We start from the raw sequence: 17,631 nt of genomic DNA on the forward strand, positions 1-17,631 counted from the left end.
ACTGTCTGTGCGAAATCTGCATGTTCTCCCCGTGTCTGCATGGGTTTCCTCCTAGTGCTCCGGTTTCCTCCCACAGTCTGAAAGACGTGCTGGTTAGGTGCATTGGCCATGCTAAATTCTCCCTCAGTGTACCTGAATAGGTGCTGGAGCGTAGCAACGAGGGGATTTTTACAGTAACCTAATTGCAATGTTAATGTAAGCCTATTATGAGCTAATAAATAAACCTCCTTTACCTGGATAACCTCCATCAGCCTGACAACCATTGGGGGTCTCTGCACTTCTCCAATTTTGACTTATTTGCACAGCCCCATTTACTTTACCGCCCACTGCCAACAGCATCTTCAGCTGGCTAACTGTATATCCTGCAAATCCCTCCTTAAACAATTCCATCTTTCAATGTCTCTCTCCTATAAGATGCTCGTTGAGATCCATCTCTTTGACCAATCTTTCAGTCAACTGTCCTAATAGCTCCTTATGTGGCTCGGTATTGTACCTAATCCATCCTGTGAAACCATTTACCCATGCTAAAGGTACACGTTGCTGCTTGCTTCAATATCTGTTCTTCAACTAAAGTTCCCAAAGTGCACACCCTTACTGTCCTAATGTCTTGTAGAATCATAGAATCCTTACAGGGCAGATGGAGGCCATTAGGCTCATCGAGGCTGCATCAACAACAACCCCACCCAAGCTGTATCCCTGTAGCACCACATATTTACCCTGCTAGTCCCATTGACACTAAGGGGCAATTTAGCATGGCCAATCAACCTAACCCGCACATCTTTGGACAATGGGAGGAAACCGGAGCCCCCGGAGGAAACCCAAGCAAACACGAGGAGAATGTACAAACTCCACACAGGCTGTGACCCAAGCCGGGAATCGAACCTGGGCCCCTGGCGCTGTGAGGCAGCAGTGCTAACCACTGTGCCACCGTGCCGCCCCAGATTGATCAATTCCTTGTTCTTGTGTTCACATATACAGAAAGTCCAAAATCCCATTTGTCCTTTCACATCTGCAGCCTTTTATAGATGTACTGGTAGATTTTAAATATGTGCTAGTAGATTTCTCTATTCCCTCATTACTTTTGGTATATTTATGTTTCAATAGATAATAGAAATAGTGCAGATTGTACAATTATCATATGATGGATATGAACCATCAAAGGTTAATAGCACAGATGGTGACTGTTTGACGCGGAATGTCTATTGCTGTATTTTATTTTTCTCGATTAATCCAAACTAATTTGCCCTTTCCGCATGGACCTGCAACTACCACTGCTTCAAACATATATCTATCCTGCACAAAGGATGTAATGGTCCCTGTAGTAAAATACTCCATGCTCAATGAGCCTTCCGAAAGAAAGAATTTCTCCCACTCTCCCTCCAGCTCACATAGTGAGAAAGTTAAATTGATGATTTCTCATCACTGATTCTCCAAGTGAAGGAAATAGGCCTCCCTAGTCAACCTTTTAGAATGTTTCATAAATTTAAAAGCTGCATTAAATCCTCTCTTAGTCTTCCCTCTGCTGTCTAAACTGTGCACAGTACTCCAGCTGTGGTCCAATCAATTCCTCATACAAATTTCTTTACTTTTTTACTCTTGTGCTCAGTATCCATACTGAGAAATTTAAAAATGTTATTGACTTATTTTTTAGCTTGAGCTACCTGTGCTTGCAATTTCAAAGAATTAAATTTGAATCCCTCCCTGTTCATCCATTCCTTTCAGTGTCTTACCATTAAGTATACATTCCCACCGCTTGTTTATCCTCAAAGTATGTTACTTCATGTGTGAAATTGAATCTCCCAGCTTCTGTACATTCCAATAATCCATCTATATTCTGAAGCCCTTTGCGCTCCTTCTTGCTGTTTAACACTATTGGCGTCAGCAGCAAATTTTAAGATTATATTCTTTGTTCCCAACTCCAATTTGTTAATTTGTGCCAAGGACAGAAATGGAACTACCACCATGGTACATCGCTTCCAATTTGAGCCTTATCTGTTTCCTGTCTCTATCGATCAACTTTTTTTCTGCTGAATATTATATTTTCTAGCATATTCCTGAAATTTTCTAAGATATTTTCATTAAATGTCATCTGGAAATGTATAGATGCTACAGATTTTACAGTCTCTTTATCTATCCATTCATTTACTACTCCAAAAATGCCATTCAATCTGTCATACATGACTTGCTTATCACAAATCCATGCTGGTTGTCATTTAGTAACATACCCAGGCAACTTTAAACGTTAATAGGGAAAGACTAGCATTTATACTAACACCTTGCAGAACTCACCTCCTGATTCCCCAAAGCCTGTCCACCATCTACAAGGCACAAGTCAGGAGTATAATGCAATACTCCCCACTTGCCTGGATGGGTGCAGCTCCAACAACACTGAAGAAGCTCAAAACCATCAAGGACAAAGCAGCTCATTTGCTTGGTACCCCTTCCACAAATATTCAATCTCTCCACCACCGGCAAACAGTGACAGCAGTATGTACCACCTACAAGATGCGCTCAACGAGTTTCCTGAGGCAGCACCTTCCAAACCCACAACCACTACCATCTAGAACAGTGATGGGCAACCTAGGCTAGTGAGTGGGCCGCATGAGTGACCTTCCTTCATCTCAGTGAGGCGCAAGATTGAAATTAGGCTTGTTCGCTGACAATAATCCCATGAATAAGGTTAAATACATTTAACACATGCTGAATATTTCATAACGAGTTATAGGAAATGTTTGATCAGTTATACATTAATAGAACTATCATCAACTTCAGATGGTTAAAAACAAAATAAATATTTATACTTTGGCCACAGAGAGAGCGCACGGCCCTCACAGTCTGTTGTGCGCTCACTTGTGCATGACCTCACTTTACTTGCCCTTGCCTTGCATGTGTATCACTTCAGTCTTACTGGTAGGGAAAAAAACATATGTAGATGAAAATCAGCAGAATGTGGCAACCCTGCACTGGGCAATAGTCAGTAACATATCTCGTGGACCACACTCAGAATTCATATGGGCTGCACGTGGCCCCCTGGGCTGCAGGGTGCCCAGCACTGATCTAGAAGAAAAAGGCAGCAGATTCCTGGGAACACCAGCACCTGGAGTTTCCGCTCCAAGTCATTCACCATCAGACTTGGAAATATATCGCCATTTCTTCACCGTCGCTGGGTCAAAATCCTGGCACTCCCTCCCTAACTGTGGATGTCCTGACACCTCAGCGACTACAGCGGTTCAGGAAGGAAGCTCACTGCCAGCTTCAGAAGGGCAATTAGGGATGGGCAACAAATGCTGACCTAGCCAGCGACGCCCACATCCTGTAAATGAATTTTTAAAAAAACAACCTCACAATGCTCCTACTCTCCAGCCAATGAAGTGCTTTTGAAGTTTTGTCATGACTGTAACTGAGATACAACAGCCAATCTACATACAGCAAACTTCCACAGCCAACAATGTAAAAATATCCAGGCAACCTGTTTCACTGGCGTTTGTTGAGCGATAAATATTGGACAAGACAGCTGAATTCCTGGGCTCTTTTTCAAAATAAAAGCATGGAAACTTTAACATCCACCTGAGGACAGGATTAACCTCTCAGAATAATCATATGATGGACATGAACCATCACAGGTTTCTAGCACAAATGGTGACTGCTTGTACCTTTCTATTGCTGTATTTTACTTTGGTAAAATAATCCAAAGTTAATTTGCTCTTCCCTTGTGGATCTGTAACTACCACTGCTTCAAACATGTAACCAATTTCTGCACAAAGGATGTAATGGGCCCTGCCTTAATTACACCCTGTGGTAAATTATTCCATGCTCAATGAGCTTTCTGAATGCAAGAATTGCTCCCTCTCTCCAGCTCATGTAGTAATAAAGTTAAATTGATGACTTCTCATCACTGATTCTTCAACTGAAGGAAATAGTCCCCTTTAGTCAACCTGTTAAAGCATTTCATAGACTGGAAACCTCCATTAAATCTCCATTATAACTAACTGACAACATCTTTTGCTTGATTTATTTATGGCGCGTGGGTGTTGCTAGTGAACCCAGCATCAATTATACACATTTTTAATTGCCCTTAAGCAAGTGTCCCCTGAACCACTACAGTCCATGTGGTGACGGTATTCCTGCAGCGCTGTTGGGAACAGAATTCCAGCATTTTGATATAGCACAGATGAATGAACGATGATGGGTGGGATTTTACCAGCTCGCTGCGCCCATCATTTGAAAATAGTGCGGGAGACTCAAATCTCTTAAATAATTGATGCTAACATTTGTATCAATTTGTTCTCAGCATGTTGGTGATCCTGGCAAGAGCACGTGCATTGCTTATCCCTACCTTCCCTGGGAAAGTGATGATGGGCCTTCTCCTCGGCCTGCTGCTATCCTTGTGCACATGGTGCTGCTGCTTTGGTGTTAGATCCAGGATAGTGACCCAAAGGAATGGCCTTGATTTAGCAGGAGGGGGCGGACTTTGAGGAGTTAGTCTTCCTACTACATGGATGTTCTTTTGACGAGGGAGGAAGGACTAAGGAAAAATGTAGAAACAGATTTGAAGGGGAAATATAAATAATATATATAAATACCAATAATACTTACAACATAATAAAAATTCCTATGATTTTGTTGCATTGCCCCATGATGTACAAGCTACACTGCCAATGATCACATGCTATCAGAGTGCATTGGCACAGCCCACAGACCAAACAGCACAATATGAATAAAGCAGTGATATGCCTATGGTGCTGGGCTGGTGTCATAGCATCTACAGTGCAGAAGGAGGCCATTTGGCCCATCGAGCCTGCACCAACAACAATCCCACCCAGGTCCTATCCCCGTAACCCCACATATTTAAAGTAGTAATCCCCCTGACAATAAGGGTCAATATAGCATGGTTAATCAACCTAATCTGCACATCTTTGGACTGTGGGAGGAAACTGGAGCACCTGGAGGAAACCCACGCAGAAACGGGGAGAACGCTGGAATTGAACCTGGGTCCCTGGTGCTAACCACTATGCCATTATGCCACCCCACCTGAAGTTATGAGAAACGTAGCAAGTTCAATACAATAATTTTTGTCATTTGAAGTTGGTTCATTCATGTTCTTAGGCAATAGGAACTTGTTCCCCCTACCTACCCTGGTCCATTTGTAACACTAATCCTACATTACATAGTTGACTCTTAATGCCCTAGCCAGCTGTTTTTCAAAGTAATTGCCGCAAAGCCAGAAGACAGCTTGCTAGCACCTTCTCGATGCAACTCATGCCCATTTGTTTAAAACCACTTGGATCCAGGGGTCTACTGATGTCCTTGATTTCCCTGCGTCCGCCCCACCCTCTTCCCCTTACCCCTCCTCCCTCCTCCACCCCCCGCCCCCCCCCCCCCCCCCCCCCACCCCGCCTCCCCCCTAACAACGTCATTTTCCTATGCTATGTCATTTCATCACATAGTTTAGATGCACAGGAGGATCTCGCCTTGTTGAGATTTATGGGAGTGGAAGGGAGCTCCATAACCCGCTACATTAAAGCAGCAACAGGGTGTGCCACTGAGCTGCTTAGATCTTTAATACAACAGACCCAATGGCTCATAACTATCTAACAATTAAACTTTGAACCCAAAGATTAACAGATGCTGCATGTAATTTATAATGCTCTGCCAATTCTAAATGAGCACAATGAGCCAATCCTATCATGAAAAGCTCAGGCAGACTAACTTGCTGAATGAAAGGGGGACTCTCCCTAAACTGGAACTGCAGCTGGTTGATTGCCAGACAAAATTCACCCTTAAATTTGAGCGACGTACGATTATTAAAAAATGGATTTGCATTTGCAGACCAGCTTTCCCAACCTCAGCATGTCCGGAAGTGCTTTACAGCTGATGAAGCAGTTTTGTTGTGTAGTTGCTGTTACAGTGTAGCCAGGGCGGCAACCAATTTGCCCACAGCAAGCCCCCACAAACAGCAATGTGATAATGACAGTAGCAAATGTGTTTTAATGTGTCAAATGAGGGGGTAAATATTGGTCAGGATATAAAATCTAAAACATAAAATACTGAAGGTGTATTATTCGGAGGAATCAACAGTGACACAAGTGTGCTCCATTAGTAATCATGGCATTGCTCCCTCCACTGTGCTCCCCATGGTTCTGTTACAGCTCAGGAGCACCTTGGAGAGGCAATAACATGGCCATGGATTGGCACAGTAATCTGATACCTGACATAATGAAAGGACTATGGCCCAGTGCCTGAGTGGATAATGGAGTTACGATTATGCCTTGGTATCTGAGGAAGTATCAGGCCTGAGTATTATCTAGAAACTGTGGTGGTGACAGGTTGTGGCTCAGGCTCTGTATCTGAGTGGTTAATGGGATTGTAATTATATTCTAGGATCTGTGGGAGTGATGGAACGCTTGGAAAGTAATTATGTTCTATTATCTGAGGTGATGACAGGATTGTGAGTGGGAAATGAGGCTATGGTTCCACTTGAGATAACCACAGGACAGTGAGTCCAATCCAGCATAGGGGAGGTGATGGCCTCGTGATATTATCACTAAACTATTATTCCAGAAACTCAGAGAATGTGTTGAGGATCCAGGTTCGAATCCCACCACAGCAGACGGTGGAATTTGAATTCAATAAAAAAACATCTGGAATTAAAGAATCTACCGATGACCATGAAACCATTGTAGATTGTCGGAAAAACCCATCTGGCTCATTAATATCCTTTAGGGAAGGAAATCTGCCATCCTTACCCAGTCTGGCCTACATGTGACTCCAGATCCACAGCAAGGTGGTTGACTCTCAACTGCCATCCAAGGGCAACTAGGGATGGGCAATAAATGCTGCCAACTGGCGACACCCACAAATGAATAAAAAATAGCATCTGCCAAGGTGACTGAGCGTGACTCTTGGGCTGTGGTTATGCCCTAGTGTATGTCTGAGGAAGAGGTCCCACGGCACAGTGGTAAAGTCCCTTATCTCTGGGCTAGAAGCTCCGGGTTCACATCCCCACTTCAAGACATGATGGCTGTGACCAAACAGGTTGATCATCAACCTGTAAATCCTTTGAATATAACTGAATTTGTGAGTTCCCTGGTCAGCCAGACTGCAGAAGGAAATGATTAATCACTGCAGTCCTTAGCCGAACATAATGGACCAATCTGATGGAAGTCCATGGTACCTGGCAGAGGAGGTATATTTAGGCACATGATCATGGGCAACATGGTAGCACAGTGGTTAGCACTGTTGCTTCACAGCACCAGGGACCCAGGTTCAATTCCCAGATTGGGTGACTGTCTGTGTGGAGTCTGGACGTTCTCCCCGTATCTGCATGGGTTTCTTCCGGGTGCTCTGGTTTCCTCCCACAGTCTGAAAGACGTGCTGGTTAGGTACATTGGCCATGCTAAATTCTCTCTCAGTGTTACCCGAACAGGCGCCAGAGTGTGGCGACTAGGGGATTTTCACAGTAACTTCATTGCAGTGTTAATGTAAGCCTACTTGTGACACTAATTAATAAACTTTAAAACTTTAAGGACTATAATGACATGTCGGTGCAGTGCTGAGAGAAGCTGCACTGTCAGAAATATGCTCAGTCAAGTCCTCATTTGCTTGGAACATGTTCCCAAAAGATCCCATTTTAGTATGCAAAGATGAACAAGGAGTTCTTTGTTCCTGATCAGCACTGCCCCTCAGCCAATATCAGTAAAGGTTGATTGCCCGGACAGTCACGTGTTAGCTTTACTGTGTGGAAATTGAGTGCTATGTCGTTTGCTTGTATTGTAGCAGTGACTGCACTTTAAAAGTAAATGATTGATTCGAAAGCACTTTATGACAACCAAGAAGAATATTAAATGTTTTATAAGTGCATGTTTTTTCCATCATCCTACCAACTGATTAACTTGCAGAGACGCATTCTCCCATTGTAAAATGAGCTCAAACAGAACACATTGTTCTGCTCATCTTTCTGCTCCCTCCCTCCCTCCCTCCCTCCCAAGTGCCTCTGCAAATTGATGGGAGTGTCCAGGAGCAATGGGTTACAAATTTGGTTGTTTCGCAATAGTACACACTGGGGTGGGTGGGAGGGAGGACAGATCCTTAGGCAAGAACTAATCAAAGTTGTGAGGTTTTGACGTGCAAGTGAAAATTTACATTTAAAAATGTTGGCTGAAACATCCTGCCCCACCCTTCCCATAAGATAAACTCGATGTTACTGAACAAACGCCTGTTGATTGCCTGGGTGCTTGTGGTATTTGTTTATTGATCTGACAACAAAGTGACAGATATGTGGATATTTCACGTGTATAATTACGCTGTGAGATAGAAACACACTGTTCATATCAAATTCTCCACTCAGCTTTTGGGGTGCATTCATCCATTGATTCTGTCACGGGTTGAGAAAATCATGGTTATTCAATCTTAAATTAGCATACTGGGGGTGGTCACATGATGTAAACACGGGAACGGCTGCGTTTTCGCAAGCTCTGGTGTTACTTGTCTTTTAATTATTTTTTTAAATCCTGATGCACAACCCATAGTTATTGATCCTGATGTGTATAATTCATGCTATGTTCCTGGAAGATCCTGGCTAAGATTTGGTGATCAGGAGCCATGTTACGTCAAGAAAATTGTTGTTTGATTGAGACAGTTGAAGATGGCTGGGTTGGCGGTGGATGTCTCGCTGGTGAGCGGTCTACACTTCGGCAGAGCCGTAGGCATAGAGATGATGGTTTGCAATGTGAGAGAACTTATGGAAGATGATCCCTGGCACAGATCATTGGTGAACTCATATCCCAAAGAGAATGGATGAACCGGAGAAGAGAATCCAGTCAGTCAAGAAGGCATTTTCTTAATGGGGACTCACCATCAGTCCTTGGAAATCTTACTACATGTTATGTTGATTCGGGGAGATGGGGCCAGAGGAGGAGTCCCTGCGCACACAGTCTACTGAGGGAAGCAGAGGTTAAATCCCAGCTGAATAAGAAACGGTTGCCATGTTTTCACAATGTCAATTTGAAGGCTGGGCATTGATTTCGATGGAGCACGTCATATCTGAACTGGAGTTGGTCAAAGACTTCAACCACTGGTCTTACATTGAACACAAAGGACAAGATATTGAGAAGGGTTTGAGATGGCAGGATGCGACGAGTCCTCGCCACCCAGCAAGGCCTGAGGTTTCTCTTTACCCGGACCTCTGGACAGCGATATGGCAGAGATGCAAAGGCTTCCATAAAACTCTAGATGGATCCTGGAAGTTGCTTGATGATTCTGTCATGGCTTTGGCCTTTCAAGCTCCGTGGGTGGTTATATTATCCTGCAGTTCATCATTAATCCTGAACTTTATTCCCTTGTGATTATACTCTTGATTTTGTGATAATGTATTTGATTCTGACAAGGGTTTATGATACATGAGCACAGAGGCGTTTGTCTCCTGTTATCCTGTTACACTGCAAAAATCAGGATTGTCCATTTCCTTTCTTATGGTACTTGTCCACCGGCATGCTCCAATGGTGAAATGAGGGAGACCTTAGTTTAATGTGTATTACTGTTTGCATTCAGTCTGGGTTTTGATACCGAGGAGTGGGCTGGGTATGGGGGGTGTGCCCATCCTGCTTCTGGCCCTGTGTCAAATTCTAATTCTTGGGTTTCAGTGTTTGCAATATGGAGATATTTCTGTGTTTGGGGATTGTTTGTAGGCCTCCTTTCTATTAGGGAGCATGCTGAGTTGGTTGCATGACATACGGTTGTGCGGTATTTACCTGTTTTTTGAAGTGATGTAATCTTTGTGTTTACACTGAGGTTACCCTTTGGTACATGTCGCTTTATTTATAGATAAGCTGAGTAGCTCCACAGCAGGGTGGCGGGTATCTGATATAGACTCTGATTTGTTGTATTTAATTCTAGAGGGTTTTTCTTTTCTTGTTGTGTGGTGAATTCCATCTCTCCCTGAGATATCCCGTTGATGGGTTGACAATTTCTCTTCTCCTTGTCGGTAGGGTTTCCTTGGTGGAAGATGGTTGAAGGTTTCCAGTGATGGTGGGACCTGAATGCTGTATCTGATATGGCTGGAGAGGAGTGAGGTCTGTTGTGTGTCGAGTCTTGGCGTGGTGTGTGAAGCCTTTGCTTACTGGCTCCTGTATAAAAGTGCACACTGCCACACCACATCTTATACCAAAGGTGGTATCCTGATGTTCCCCTTTTTCTGTGGTATCCTTTCATTGCTTGGAGGTCTTGGGATGCTGAGTTAGGTCCTGATTGGTTTTAGCCCATAAAGGATCCAATATATTGTGTAGTTGTGTCTTTGTTATCCTATAGAGGAGGTTGTGCACCATCATGCCACGTACTCATGGCTTTATCCTGTTATCCTGAGATCCCCCACTCTTCCTGGTATCCTTTCTTTATCCATATGAAAGGAAGTGTGCACTACAGCGATTGATAATCTGAACAATTTGCATGAGTATTTGTTGGTCTTTTCTGTGTGTATATGTGGAATAATGGTCACTATGTGCTATACCAGATTTTGGGGATTTGCTGCATCTTGTGATAAAATGCAAAATGGAAAACCCTTAATAAAAACCTTTACATAAAATAACATACTGGGCTCCAGATAGTTTACCCTGACTTAACATAACTAGTTCACTTTCTTTGAAAGGTTGTGTATTAAATGGAATGAAAACCAAATCACCTCTTGACCACTACACATTCTCCTCCTTTGACCATCTCACCTTATTCTACCCCTTTCACCTCATTCAGAAAACCTCGTTCTCTATCGCACTCCCCATGCAGGACAAAGATTTTCTCATCTTCACTACTTTCCTCCCTCAACTTCAGCACCCGATGACTTCCCATCCTCAGAGATTTTAACATCCTGGCACACTCTACCCTCTGTATACCTGGTTATCAAGAACTCTGTTGCCCATGTCTTAACTCGCAGTAAGTCCCAATCCCCTATCAGCTCTGTTCTCGCTGACCAACCCTAGTTCACAGTCTAGCCACATCTTGATTGTCAAATTCTCATCTTGTTTTTAAATCCCTCCATGGCCTCATCCATTCCTATCTCTGTCATCTCCTCCAACCTCCAAGTTATGTGCACTCATCTAATTCTGGCCTCTTCTACATCCTCAATCTTAATCACTCCAACATTTATTCCCTGAAATATAGTTCATTCATAAAAATTTGCAAAATTACATTCAATAGTAATTCATTTTGGGCAATATTGGAAGTGTAGTCCAAGTCTAGTTCTTTGAACACAGCACTCTGAGATGCCTCAATACAATTGCATTTACATATTTATGATATTCATTGCATTGCAAAGATATCGCACCAAGGGGTCTTACACAGTTCCAGTCCCTCAGTATACTCTGGCAGGAGGACCTTCGACAGTGTCCTTACCCCACTGCCCTAAGCTTTAGTGCATCCCTCAGCACATGGTCCTGGACCTTGGGATGCACCAGCCTGCAACACTCGGTCAATTCTTTGCGTGGTAAGATCAATAGGTTTTGGGTAGACCAAAGGGTGTCTTTCACTGAGTTGATGGCGCTCCAGCAGCAGTTAATGTTTGTCTCAGAGTGCATTCCTAAGGACAGCCCTAAGAGTCCAGAGTCCTGCATCATGGAGCCACTTGGGATGAGCCTCAACAAAAGCCACTGCAGCTCTTTCCAGACTTTCTTTGCAAAGACATCTTCCAGAAAGAGGTGGGCGACAGCCCCTTCTCAATTGCAGTATCCTTGAGGGCAGTGTGTGGACAGATGAGACTCTGGCTGTGAAAGAAGGATCTGATGAGGTGTTCCGACCTCATCACCGGCCAAGCAACATCTTGGTGCTTGTTTGAAAGTTCTGGTGATGAGGTGTTCTGCCAAATGACTTTGACATTCTGCTCAGGCTCCACTATCTCTTTCTCCTGTAGGGCCTCGAGGATATTGGGTGCCTGATAAACTATGATAAACTGTGGTAAAACTTTGGTTGCTGCCACTGCTGCCTCACAGCACCAGGGACCTGGGTTCGATTCCGGCTTGCGGAGTTTGCCCGTTCTCCCCGTGTCTGCATGGGTTTCCTCCGAGTGCTCTGGTTTCCTCACACAGTCTGAAAGACATGCTGGTTAGATGCATTGGTCATACTAAATTCTCCTTCTCAGTGTACCCGAACAGGTGCTGGAGTGCGGCAACGAGGGAATTTTCACAGTAACTTTGCTGCAGTGATAATGAAAGCCTACTTGTGGCACTAATAAATAGACTTTAAACTATAAAAATGTTTTTCTGCATAAACCGCTTCACAAAGGACGGGTGGTACAGCGCAATCCAAGGAATATTCTGCAGCAATGAAGCCAGATCCATCTCTCATAACACTGGGGATATATCGTGATGTGGAGATGCCGGCGTTGGACTGGGGTAAACACAGTAAGGAGTCTAACAACACCAGGTTAAAGTCCAACAGGTTTATTTGGTAGCAAACGCCACTAGTTTTCAGAGTGCTGCTCCTTCGTCAGGTGAGTAGGAGATCTGCCACCACAGATGTGAGGCTAACTGGCCTGTAGTTCCCAGGCTTTTCCCTGCAGCCCTTTTTAAAAAGGCTTACGATACATCGTGACACATGCTGATTTCATACCTAAGGCCAATGTACAATATTGAAGCAGCTACACACAAAGGTGGCCATCAGGATGAGGGCAATGGTGGGTATGCTAACCCACCACCACCCCTTCTTGTCTGGAAATGCCCCTGAGGACACAGTCTATTTTGGGCCTCTAGACAAAGCAAACGTTTTCCTGTGCGATTGCCACGAGGCAGGAGTGCAGTATGGCCAGACCCTGCCCCATAGAACAACACAAAGAGTGCCTCACACCCGATGGCCAAGTTCTTACTGGCAATAGAGACGAACTGTCACTCCCGTGTGCCCATTTTTTGTTTTACCATGGCTACTTGTTCCTTCCAGTGCACACGCCCTGTAATAGCCTCCCAAGCATCTTCAGGTGAGCTGACCTGATGGTGAAGGAGAGTAAAGATCAGTTGGTCCAGACCCCAAAGAACATGACTGCACTCTAGTCATGATTTACTTTGACTCTCAAAGCCAGTCCAAACCAGTCGCCGATATTCATCAGTATGCGTACTGACAGTGAATCCAAGCAGAAGACAATAACGTCACCCATGTACAAGGAGACTTTAACCATGAGTGCTTCCACTGCCTGCCCCATCCATCCTGATGGACTCCACAAGAAGTTTGATACTTCACACGAACAGGACAGGAGAGAGAGAACAGCCCTGTCTGATTTTCCACTTCCCATTGATTGAAACTGCGCCACTGATGTTTCTGTGGAGTATTTGGATCTGACTGTGGGTTCCCGTCTCAATCCTCATTGTGGTGAGCACATCATCCATTGCTTTTATGTTCCAAAATTGTTCATAAAATTTGTAAAAGTACATGACAAAACATTTCAAATTGAATATTACAGAAAGTGTAATAAAACTCAACTTTCTTTTATACACCATGTTCCATTTCTAGATATCCTTTCAATAGTTTTTATATTCACAATATAGATTCCATGTCAGACATACAACCGAAGGAGTTCTGCACATAGGGCCTGATTTTATCATCAAGTTTCGCCAGTTTTTGGGTGCGAAAACTTGGTAAAGTTGGACATGAGGCGAGCAGCGGAATCCACGACCGCCTCCGCGCCGGTTTCCTCTTTACAAAGGGCCAAAAATGGCCGCTGTCGAGACCACACCCGAAACAGGTGCGAAGTCAATTTAAATGCATTTGCACGCATTTAAATTGACTTAATGAGCTGCACGCCCAAACTTACCGGCATTTCCCCCTTTACCACTGCGTTTGCCCGTCCAGATTCGGCGCAAAACAGACATTGTCCGCAAAGGTCCGATTCAGTCACTCCAGCTTCTGAGCAGGCAAGTTCAGAGCTTCCAACGGCCCTCTAACTCAGATCGGTGGGAGGGGTGGGGGGGTGGAGGGGGGGGGGGGGAGGTGGGGTGGGAGCGTGGGTTGGGGGGTGGTGTTGGTGAGGGAGGTGGGTCAGAAGGCTCCACTCAGATTGGTGGTGAGGGGGGGGAGGGAGAGAGATGGGCCACATGGCTCCACTCAGATCGGTTTGGGGGGTGGGGGGGGGGGGGGAGAGGTGGGTCAGATGGCTCCACACAGGTTGGTGGGGGGGGTGGATCAGATGGTTCCACACAGATCAGTGGGGGGGGGGCAGGGGGGTGGGTGGAGGGACAGGGGGTGGGCGGGGGGGGGCAGGGTGGTCCACTGCCACTCGGCGTGTGATCAGTGTGGGAGTAGTAGGGCAGGGGTCCGTGATTGGTCTGGGTAGCAGGGGGGTGGGGGGATAAGGGGGTCATTAATATTGTGCCTATGGGGGAATGTCTGTGGCGGGCAGGGGGGGCGGCATTATCTGGCCCAGGAGCAATCTTTTTTTACTGCGCATGCGCAGTTGGAGGCGCCGATCAGACCTGCAGGAGTTCGGGTGCGTTAAGTCCTGCCCACAGGCTTCTGCAGCATGATTCAGAATCACTGCTATTTTTTCAGGCAGAGTGCGTATGGGGGCACCTGGGAATGGATCTAAAAGTTGGATCTGAAACACTCCCAGTTTCAAGTCCGTCCAGTTAGAATCAAAATGGTAAAATAGGACCCAGAGGTTCCAGCCCCTCAGTGGCTAAAAGGCCTTAGACGATGACCTTTTCCCACTGTGCCTCTGCAGCTGCTCCCCCAACCTTCAGTGTATCCCTCAGCACATAGTCCTGAACCTTGGAATGTGCCAGTCTGCAACACTTAGTTGAGGACAACTCTTTCTACTGGAAGACCTGTAAATTACAGGCAGACCTAAGAGTGAGTTAATGGACCTCTAACCACACATCCATCCAATGTTGACCATGCTTTCAGAAGCTCTAGCCCTAAGCTCTGGAACGTCTCCCTGCACCTCTTGGCTTCTCTACCTCGCATCTCTCATTTAAAGTACTTCTTAAAACATAATGCTTCTGTGAAGAACCTTGCAGTATTTTGTCACATGAAAGGCTCTATATAGACATCACAGAATCACAGGATTGTTACACAAAAGGAAGCCATTTGGCCCATCTTGTCTGCACCATCTCTCTGAATTCACCTACCACCATTCCCCTACCTTCTCCCCTTATCCCCACACAGCCTTCTTTTTTGGATAGGAATCTGATTCCTTTCGAATACATTAATTGAACCTGCCTCCACACTCTCAGACACTGCTTTCCAGATCCTTATCATGTGGCACATGATAACATCGCAATCGCGGTATCCTCAAACACAGTGGCGGAAGGGGTTGCCATTGCTTCTTTCATCAATTACCTTAAATCTGTGCCCTATTGGTCTTGATCCCTTCACAAGTGGGAACAGTTTCTCACTATTTCCTCTGTCTAGACACCTCATGATTTCGAATCCCTCTATCAAATTTCTTCCCGGTCTTCGCCCTCCAGTCTATCTCAGCAACTTATAAGTTGCTGTGTATGGGCTGATCCATTTGTAAGAATACTGCAGCTGGCAGAAGCCACTGTCTCGATCCGTCATCTCACCATTAACTGCAATGTTAAACTCTTTCTCAGAACAATTTCGAAGGAAATGCTTTTAACTTCAAAAAGGAGAGAGTTTACGTCAAACGCAAGGAACTAGTGTGATCAGCAGTTCTTTCACTGTGCCAATAGAGTTGGAGGATGGAACTCGTTTAGAATTGGGACTTGATTCTGTGTGGGTGAGGGGAATATTGCCTCACTTCCCAACAAATATTGATTAGAAAGCCATGAAAGTCCATTTCCTCCAAAGTCTTCAGATTATCAGAATGTGGAAGAAATATGTCTAAAAAAGATCATATGAACTCTTCTGGATTCATTATTTGCACCATCAGCAATCTAGTTTGTCTTGCTGCTTCTATTTATCTATTTAACTTAACTCCAAAGTTTGGCCATGCTTAATTGCCCCTTAGTGTCATGGGGATTAGTCGGGTAGGTGTGTGGTTACAGGTATAGGGCCTGGGTGGGATTGTGGTCGGTGCAGACTCGATGGGCCAAATGGCCTCCTTCTGCACTGTAGGGATTCTATGAACTTCAGTATAAATCATTTTAGTTTTAGCCTAAAGTAATGATCTAGAAGTTGGCATTTTGGAGTTACTACAGGAGCATGATGGTCCTTTGACATGGTGCCATATTTACTTTAATGAAATGTTAATTGCTATTTGGAAATTAATTCATTATACATAGAAGGGCAGGGCTTTTGGGTTGTAAGAGATTTTGCTTTCTAATAGCTTTCTAACCTTCGATGAACATGATGAAAGTATTGTGAGTTGAATTGTAACACAGAACAAAGAGCAAGTTCATGAATGTTCAGAGTCAGTGTGAGCTTCAGTTACATGAGGGGTACACAACTGAGACTGAAGACTTGTAGGCATCAAATGGTTAAGGCTTTTGTTCCCAGTACTGAGCACAGACCAGTGCTGACAGGATGAACGCAATGAGTCTACTCATTGGAATGCAGCTGAAAAGAGCTTGTGAATACTTCACACCAACTAAGAAAGTTCCTTCCTGCTTGTGTATTGTTCTTTCTTTTTCACCAAGCTAGTGATTGCGCAAGCTATATGTTACTGGAGGTTACTTTCACTCATTGTGATAGTGAAGAGAGCAGCCCGATTCAGGTGTGTCTTTACGTCAAAGCGCTCACAGATAGGAAAATATGCATTGTGCAATATGTTACAGTCTGGCAATCGGAAGTTCAAATTGCAGTCTGATGTGTCATACACACTGAGATAACCCTAAGAGGGCAGGTTTTCCAATTCCAGACAAATTAGCAAGCTGGACAAAGGAGAAGCAATCAGGAAAAGGAAGGGTTAAAACTAGCAAGACTCTAACTCACATCACAATTGAACATCAGTTACTTACTGTCTAGCCGGAGAGCAGTATTGGTACATGCTATGGATAATGTGGGGTAATTACCTTTCCCTTTCTTTCAGCAGAGGTTTTAGGTCCATTACCCAGACAATTTCCTCCTATCTTGCCTGATGGCATTGACTGTTGAGGCATGGGAGCTGGGTCCTTTGGTAACTCACAGAAGTGGCAATTATTCCTGAGTAAGCACTGTGGTGACTGGGTGACAGGTAATTTGACCAGAATGGATGAGGCATCCCAAATAGTTCACAAGTGCACTCAGATTGGAGATTTTGTAAAGTTTGATGTTACCTAAAAAAGACTTGTAATTATTATTATTTCCTGTTTGAATGTCTCAAAGTGCTTTGCATAACATGAATAACCTTGATAATTGTACACAACAAACTGCATAGGTGCCAGCCACCTGTGTTTTACACAAACTGTCGACATTCTGAAGCCTCATGACTGCTTATTTATGTTCCCTGTTAAAAGTTAATATCAATTTGAGCTTCCCACAACCCTGCGGAGTCTCTCAATGAGTTCACTGGAAGAGGGAGTTGGCAATGATGTATTTAAAATGATAAATGGATTCACTATAAGGTCGATAGAGAGAAACTATTTCTTCTGTGGTATTGAGGAGGAGTTTGTTCAGAAAAAGAGGGCATAACCTTAAAATGAAAGCTGAGTCATTTCAAAGGGCTGTGGATATTTGAAATGTTCTCCTCCAAAAGTCTACAGATGTTGCCAAAATTGAAAT

The sequence above is a fragment of the Mustelus asterias genome, chromosome 9 (assembly GCF_964213995.1).
Source record: "Mustelus asterias chromosome 9, sMusAst1.hap1.1, whole genome shotgun sequence".
Classification (NCBI taxonomy): domain Eukaryota; kingdom Metazoa; phylum Chordata; class Chondrichthyes; order Carcharhiniformes; family Triakidae; genus Mustelus; species Mustelus asterias.